We start from the raw sequence: 8,564 nt of genomic DNA, 5'->3' as shown, positions 1-8,564 counted from the left end.
ATGAGTGTTATGCCTGCATGTAGGTAAGTGCACCCGTGTCATGCAGTGCCCCCAGAGGACAGAAGAGGCTGTCAGATCCCCTGGTACTGGAGTCACGGACAGTTGTTAGCTGCCATGTGGGTGGTGGGGTTCAAACCCAGGTCTTCTGCAAGAACAGCCAGTGTTCTTAACCACTGAGCTATCTCTCCAGCCCCATATGTATTTTTTAAGTAAACAAGGTAACTTTTTTGGTCAGGGGAAGGCAGACCAGATGGAACACAGTGCCTTGTGCATGCTATGCAAGCATTCTAATACCACTGAGCAAGAAACCCAGCCCTTTATTTTATTTTTCTTTAGAGTTAGCATTTCATTGAGTTTTCCAGACATATCTCAAACTTGTAATCTACCTGTCTGTCTCCCTAGTAGCTGGAATTAGTCATACACTGCCACACCAGGCTGAAAAATGATGTTAAAATACTTTTTAAAAGATTTATTTGGGCTAGAGAGATGGCTCAGCGGTTAAGAGCACTGACTGCTCTTGAAGAGGACCCTGGTTTGATTCCCAGCACCCACATGGTAGCTACGAACCGTCTTTAACTTCAGTTCCAGGGGAATCGAAGCTCTCTTCTGACCTCCGTGGCATTGCACTGCATGGGTGCAGTCACAAACATGCAGGCAATACACTTGTGTGTGCAAGTGTCCATAGAGGACAGTAGGGGGTGTCAGCTTCCCTGGAGTTGGATTTACAGGTGGTTGTGAGTCACCTGACATGGGTGTTGGGAACTGAACTATTTTTTAAGAAAATGTATTTATTCTATGTGTATGAGTGTTTTGCCTGCTTGTATGTGAGTACACCCATGTTGTGCAATGCCAGAGGAGGCCAGAAGAGAGCACTGGATCTTCTGGAACTGGAGTTACAGAGGTTGTTAGCTGCCCTGTGCTGGGAACTGAAGAACTGAACCCTGTCCCCTGCAAGAGCATTAAGTGCTCTTAACTGCTGAGCCATCTCTGCAGCCTCAAGAACTATTTTCTTCTGCAAGAACAGCAGGTGCTTTTAACCACTGAGCTGTCTCTCCAGCCCCTGAAAAATGATGTTTTGATTTCTGTGTCCATTGTTGAAAGGAGCCCCTACCTTTGGAAGGAAGGGTCCTGAGCAGCTAGCACAGGGCCTGGTATTTGCTTGTTTCTTCCCAGAAAAATCCCAATTTCATGCTAATTTCATATCTCATTATAACTACAGTGTAAAGTTTTGGAAAACTAGGTCCATACTGCAATCTGTTTTGTACCCTCTGTGCCTAGCATCATTGTCTTGGGCATTCCAAACACGCAAGCTGTTAAATTAGTGTACCTGAACACTCATGGAGAAGCAGTGCCATCTTCTGACCGGAGTGATTAATGCAGCACAGAGCTGTAGAGGCTCACGAAGCATGTGAGAGCGAGCCTGCCAGGCATTGGCCCTAGCCAGGCTGGAAGCAGCACTATTACCTCTTCCGCTAGGACCGGTCACAGATCCTAGAAAATGATTTTCTCCTGAAGCTTGTTGTTAGTTTTTAAAAGCCACAGTCTGCAGTGGATACCCAACTTGAGAAAATTGAGAAAATTGAGAAAAATCATTTGGTTGTTGGGTGTTGCAGTCAGGGAGAAAGGATGGAAATGCCATTTGTTCAACTTGTTATGTGCCAGGCACTGTATATGTATTTTCAAATTTTGATTTGTGTGTGTGTGTGTGTGTGTGTGTGTGTGTGTTCCTGTGTGTGCAAGGGGGAGATCGCAGGTGTTGTTTCTCAAGCCTCATATACCTTGTTTTTGTTTTTAATGATTTATTTTTATTTGTACAATTGTTAGGATTGCCTGTATGCATACTGGTATCTGTCATGTAGGTGCTGGGAATTAAACCTGGGTCCTCTGGAAGAACAGCAAATGTTCTTAACCCGAGCTGCCTCTCAACAGCCTGCACCTTGTTTTTTGAGACCTGGTCTTTCACCGGCCTGGGGTTCACCTGATTAGGCAAGGCTGGCTGGCTGGCTGGCTGGCTAGCAAGCTTTAGGAATTCACCTGTTTCTGCCTCCCTGGTGCTTGGATCACAGATACAAACCACCATGCCCAGCTTTTTTGTTACTTGGGCCCTAGGGGTGGAACTCAGGTACCAGCTGATCCATCTCCTCAGCCCCCAACACTGCATATGAAGTACCTTGGATGTTATCTGTACAGTGGAGATCAAAATGACATCTCTCTACCATAGGGTAATACAAATGTACTAAGAAGCAAAGTGCTTGTAGATATGTAAAGTTGCTGGAATGTAGCAAGCATCTCATAAGCTTTAGATTTTCTGGATTCAGTTATTTGGCAACAGTCTGATCCTTTCAGGCCTTGTTCTCAGGGATTGTGGTACTTTGTTAGCTAACCCCCTCCAGTGGCCACATTCTTGCCTGGTTATTTTGATTTTCTTTTTTAGGCAATAAAATAAATCTGGTTCCTATTTCTTCATCTTGGACAGAGGTCTATACCTATCAATTAGATTTCTCCATATAACTTCTTCCCCAGACATAAGTGGTTTTAAACAGTAGCCTTTATTTGCTCATGAATCTGCAGTTGGCAGTTTGGACAAGGAGGTCTGCAGTCAGCCCTGGGTCCTGCTTATTTGGTGGCTGTTTATTGGTGCACTGGAGGTAACTGAGCCATGTGTCAGCTGGCAGACCAGCCTGATCTTGTTAGCAGGGTAGCTTGCTTCCAAGAGCACACGCAGCAAGTCTGCTGCCAAACATTCTTCAAGGCTATTCTTGAAGCGTTTTGTTGTCTCTTTGCCAAAGCAAATCATCAACTTAGATTCAAAGACCCTCTTAGAAATAGACTCTGCCTGTGATGGGCTGCGCTTCATGGTCATGTTGCTTAGCATAGATGCAGAAGGGGCAGGAGTGTGTAGCCTAGTCTGTGATATTTTTGGTATCTATTATTATTACTATTTTAATCCTCACAACAAGCCAGGAGGTAGATCTTGACATTGATAATTTACAGATGAGAAAACAGGCAGAGAGGTTGAGAGACTTGCATAAGATCTCATAGTTAGTAGGGGGCTGTGCTGGATGCTTTAGTGTCAACTTGACACACCTGGGTTGAGGGGCCCTCAATTGGGGAATTACCTCCATTGGACTGGCCTGTGGCCATGTCTTTTGGGCATCTTCTTGATTATTGAGTGATGTGGGAGGGCCCAGCCCACTGTGGGTGATGACACCCCTGAGCAGGTGGGCCTATGCTATATAAGAAAGCAGGCTGAGCAGGGGCCAGGGGGAGCAAGCCAGTAAGCAGTGTTTCTCCATGGCCTGTGCTCCAGCTCCTGCTTCTAGGTTCCTGCCCTGAGTTCTCCTACCTTGGGCTCCCTGATGAACTGTGACCCAGGAGATGTAAGATAAAATAAACCCTTTCCTCCCCAAGTTGGTATTGGTCAGAGTATTTTGTCACAGCAATGGAGAAACAAGCTAGAACAGGGGCAGAGCCAGGATTTGAATCAGGGTCTTCCTGATTCTGAGGCCTGGCTCTTGTCACTGTATCATGTACTTTATGTGCTGTGTGTGATTCTGACTAGGTTCATGTGTATTCAGAATCACAAACTGTACATCCCCCACCCTGGTCCCTGTTGCAATACTTCCCAAAGCATCTGAATGCTTCCTGACACACCTACCACATCTCCTTCAAACAGAGGGCCCCATCCTCACAGGCACTAATCACCTGTCTCCAGCCATCTGGTGCCTCAGCTGGTCAATCAGTCCCTTCCTCTCTGTACTTGGGCTGCTCCACAAGTCTCCCTGTTCCCTGGTCTCCCTGTCCCCAGCCCTCATTCAGAAGCCACCTGTTTGATTGCTTTCCCATCAGTAGTCCCACATCTCATTTAATTTTTTTTTTCTGAAGAAAAGCTGACCTCATTTCCCTGGCACCCCAGCCCTCTACCATCTCACCTAACCCACATTGTATCTCCTTTGTTATTTTTCCCAAGCCCACTCCCTACATAATTCAGTTAAGGACACTGTGGCTTTTTCCCTCTGGGCCTGGCTGGTAGATTGTCCTCCATCTCCATATTCGCAGTCCCATTCCCCAGTGGCCTCCCCCACTTTTGCTCTAGTGTGCGGATATTGCTTGATCACTCACTCTATTCCATCATTACATTCAAGCCAAAAACCTCTGGAGAGAACAGATCTTGTCAGTGGCTGATACTTGACTGGTATCTAGTGAGAAGCCCCAGAGAAAGAAAATGCACATGATACTCATGCCTGCAATCTCAGCATTCCTGCAAGGTCAAGGCCAGCCTGGTCTACATAGAGAGTTCCCTCCAGCCACACCTTGAGGTAGGTGAACCATGCCACTTGATTTGGCTGCTGAAATGTGAGAGCTACAGATGCCACTTCTAGGTGGGGACTTTAAGAGCCAGTGCTAAGTTGCCACACCTGAAGGCTTATTAACTTGGATCTTGAGTAATGGTGGTGAGCAGAACCTTTGGCCCTGCAAAACTGAAACATGAACTCTGAACTTGTCTGTCCCTGTGACATCACTAACCCATCCTGAAAACACCTGCAAGGGAGCATGTGACTGATTTCTAAGGAAGGTGTGCAGACAGGCCTGGTGGTTTTCTGGTACATGTGTGAGCCTCAGAGGAGACCAGGAGAGGAGGAAAGGAAGGACTAGGGAGTCAGATTGCTTTAAGGGGCTCTGTGTCCCTCCAGTCCACCCTAGGTCTTAGTATTTGGGGATAGTAACACACTGAACATCCCCTCAGCATCAGAATGCTTCATCTCCCAGGCCTGGCTCTGAATCTTGACTCAGTCATTCACTAGCTTTGGCATTTGGCAACTCGCTTCAGCTCAGTGAAGTTTGGATTTCCTCATCTGTAAGTTGAATGGGAGTACCTGTCTTGGGTGTTAGAGGAAACAGAAAGCTCAGCCTTGTTGTGTGGTAGGCACTCATTAACTAGGTGCTGGATTTTGTTCTTTGCTCTGTCCATTAGTCCTGGTGGTGATTGGAGTGGGGGTGGCAGGGGAAGGGTCACCACCTCTTCTGTTCCCTTCGAGGTGCATGTCACCTTGCTCAGCTGCCTGTGGTGGTATTGGTATTGACCACCAGAGTCACAACACATAGACCATTCTAAACAGATATTGCATGATTCTAAAGGCTGTTTAGTCTGCCTCTGTGTCTATGTATGTATGCACGTGTGTACACACACATACAGGTAGTTGAAGTCAGAGGAAACACTGACCTCAGACAGCAAAAAAATTGTTTCTGGAAAAATTTGCATGGTGTCATTTGGACTCTAAAGATAAAGGAAGACACAGACCATTTCAGAGATGAATGGACCTAAAGCAGGTGACAGTGATGATTATGATGTTGGTGAGAATGGTGATGCTGGTGGGGATGATGATGATGATGCAAGTGATGGTGGCGGTGATGGTGATGGTGGCGAGGATGATAGTGATGGTGATGGTGATGATACTGATATTGGTGGTGGTAGAGATGCTCCTGGGCATGTAGGTGGGGATAATGATAGTGATGGTGTTGGTGATTGTGGTGGGGATGATGGTGATAGTGATGGTGATGGCAATGATGGTGGTGATGCTAATAAAGGCAGTAGTTACATTTTTGAGCACCAGTAGGTACTCTGGTATTGGAAACCCTGAGTTTAAATCCTATTCTGCTTCTTCCTGAACTGAGGGACATATGGGTTGACTTGTCAGTTATATTTTAGTATATATAGAAGTGGTAGTCCCTCCCTGTAGGGGTTGTAAGTATGGAACAAGAAAATGTGAATTCTCAGCACAGGGCCCAGGACATAACAAGCACTCAAAATGTGTCAAATATTGTCACTATTATTACTGCCTTGGACCAAGTACATACATTTTCACATTTGGTCTTCCCCAAAAGATTGTGTGTGTGTGTGTGTGTGTGTGTGTGTGTGTGTCTGTCTGTCTGTCTGTCTGTCTGTCTGTCTGTGTGAGTATATGCACACACGTGTGTGTGTATGCTCTGGAGTCCAGAAGAGGATGTCAGATCCCTTGGAACTTGAGTTACAGGCATCCGTGAGCAGCCTGACATGGGTACAGGGATACGAACTCAGACCCTCATGATTGAGCAGCGAGTGTTTCTATAGGCTGAACTCTCTCCAGCTCCTGGTATTATTATTATCCTCATTTTGCAAGTGAGGAAACAGAAGTTCAGAAAGCCAAGAGGCTGGACCAAAACCATTAGCTTATAAGCCAGTAAAAAACCAACATAATTTGAACCCTGGTTTATCCTATTCCAAATCCTTGGCCTTGTATGTAAAGGGTAGTAGGTTTTTCATTACAAAGACTGAAAGTATCAACATCCTGTAACAAAGGATTGCTTTAACAAGACAGAGGACGTCCTCACAGTCTACCCTGCTGTACACAAAGTATTAAGAAAGGCTTTTGAGTTATACATAAATAATACATATGTATATATTAGAGATTTAAAAATTTTTACATGTATGTGTGTGTATCTCTGTGTGTGTTTGTGCATATAAGTGCAGGTGCCCTCAGAGTCCAGAAAGGGGCATCAGATCCCCTGGAGCTTGAGTTGTAGGTGAGCTGCCTGATGTGGGTGCTGGGAACCGAAGTGGGGTCCTCTGTAAGAGCAATATGTACTCTTAACTGCTGAACCATCTTTCCAGTCCCTTTTGAGATATTTTAAGAGAAAAGGACATAATGTAAAACAGTGTATAGTACAGTAATATATCCACCAATGAGGGAGATTACTATATATATATATATGTATATATATATATATATGGACTACTCACATGTACATAAGTCACACAAGAAGCCAGTGACGTTAGATGCCTTCCAGGAAGAGAATTCAGTGACTGGGTCTCATGGGCAAGAAGAAGACTTGACTAGATATTCCTTAATACTTTTTATATTTTTCCATGTGATTCATAGTTGGCCTGTGAAGTAATATGTAATCAACTAGCATGACTTCCTTGACTTCTTTTTTGAGACAGGACCTTAATATTGTAATCCAGGCTGGCTTGAACTCATGATCCTCTTGCCTTGGCCTCCAAGTTCTGGTATTATGGACTTGAATGACCACACCCAGCCTAGTTTCATTTTAAACCCCAGCCCCCATTCTGAGCCACCACAGCCACATTGGGTCCTTGTTGCTCTCAAATACATCAAGTTCCTTCCAGCCCAGGGCCTTTGCATTGTATTTTCTCCAGGAGACTCTCCCCAGAAATTGCCTTAGCCATTCTCTTACCCTCCTTAATTGCCATCTTTCAGAGAAAACTTTCCTGACCAGATTAATAGAAACAATCACATCTGTTTCTTTCTTTAAAAAAATTTTAGGGGCTGGAGAGATGGCTCAGTAGTTAAGAGTACTGGTTGCTCTTACTGAGGACCCAGGTTTGGTTCCCAGCACCTACATGGTGACTCACAACCATTGGTAACTCCAGTTCCAGGGGATCGATGCCTTCTTCTGGCTTCCACAGGTATTGCATGACATGGGTATATATATATAAATTTAATTAAAAAATTTTTTTTAATTTAATTTATTCTATTTAAATTATGTGTGTGCTGTGTCCCTTTATGTGAGTACAGGTTCCTGCAGAAGCCAGAGAGTGTTAGATCCTCTGGAGTTGGGGTTACAGATAGTATAGTTGCAAGATGCCTAATGTGGGTGCTGGGAACCGAACTCAGGTCCTCTGCAAGAACAGTATGTACTCTTATTCTCTGAGCCATCTGTCTATCTTCACAGCCATCTCTTTCTCAGTGCTGTTTCTTTTCTTTTCTTTCTTTTCTTTTTTTTTCTTTCTTTTTTTTTTTTTTTTTTTTTTGGGGTTTTTGAGACAGGGTTTCCCTGTACCTCCCGCTGTCCTGGAACTCACTATGTAGACCAGGCTGACCTTAAACTCACAAAGATCTGCCTGCTTCTGCCTCCCAAGTGCTGGGATTAAAGGCCTTGCACATACCTGACCTTGGTCAGTGTTTTTATCATAGCAATAGAAAGTAACTAGGCCAGTATGTGTGGTGTTCATGTCTACTTATGCATGTTCATGTGTGTGTGTGCACACATGCATATGCAGGTGCATGTGTACATGTGGGTACATGCATGGAGGCCCCAGGTTAATATCAGGAGTCGTCTTTGATGCTCTCCACCTTATTCATTGAGATAGGATCTCTGCATTGAACTCAGAGCTCACTGAAAAGGGGTAGTCTAGCTAGCCAGCTTGTTCTAGGGCTCCCTGGTCTCCACCATCTAAGCACTGGGATTACAGGTGGGCTTCCCTACCCACTTGGCCTTTTATGTGGGTTCTAGGGTTCTGAACTCTGGTCCTCATGCTTGCATGACAAATACTATATCCACTAAGTCATCTCCCCAGCCAAAGTTACAAGTTTTTTTTTTTTTTTTGGCCTTTTTGAGACAGGGCCTCCCTGTAGCCACAGCTACCTGGAACTTGCTATGTAGACCAGGCTGACCTTGAACTCACAGAGATCCACCTGCCTCTGCCTCCTGAGTGCTGGACCTAAAGGCTTGCATCACCATGCTTGGCTTCAAATTTATTAACTTTAAATAATTCATTCAAT

The sequence above is a fragment of the Nannospalax galili genome, unplaced genomic scaffold (assembly GCF_000622305.1).
Source record: "Nannospalax galili isolate Female #2095 unplaced genomic scaffold, S.galili_v1.0 scaffold879, whole genome shotgun sequence".
Lineage (NCBI taxonomy): Eukaryota > Metazoa > Chordata > Mammalia > Rodentia > Spalacidae > Nannospalax > Nannospalax galili.
This window is presented reverse-complemented; position numbering follows the sequence as displayed.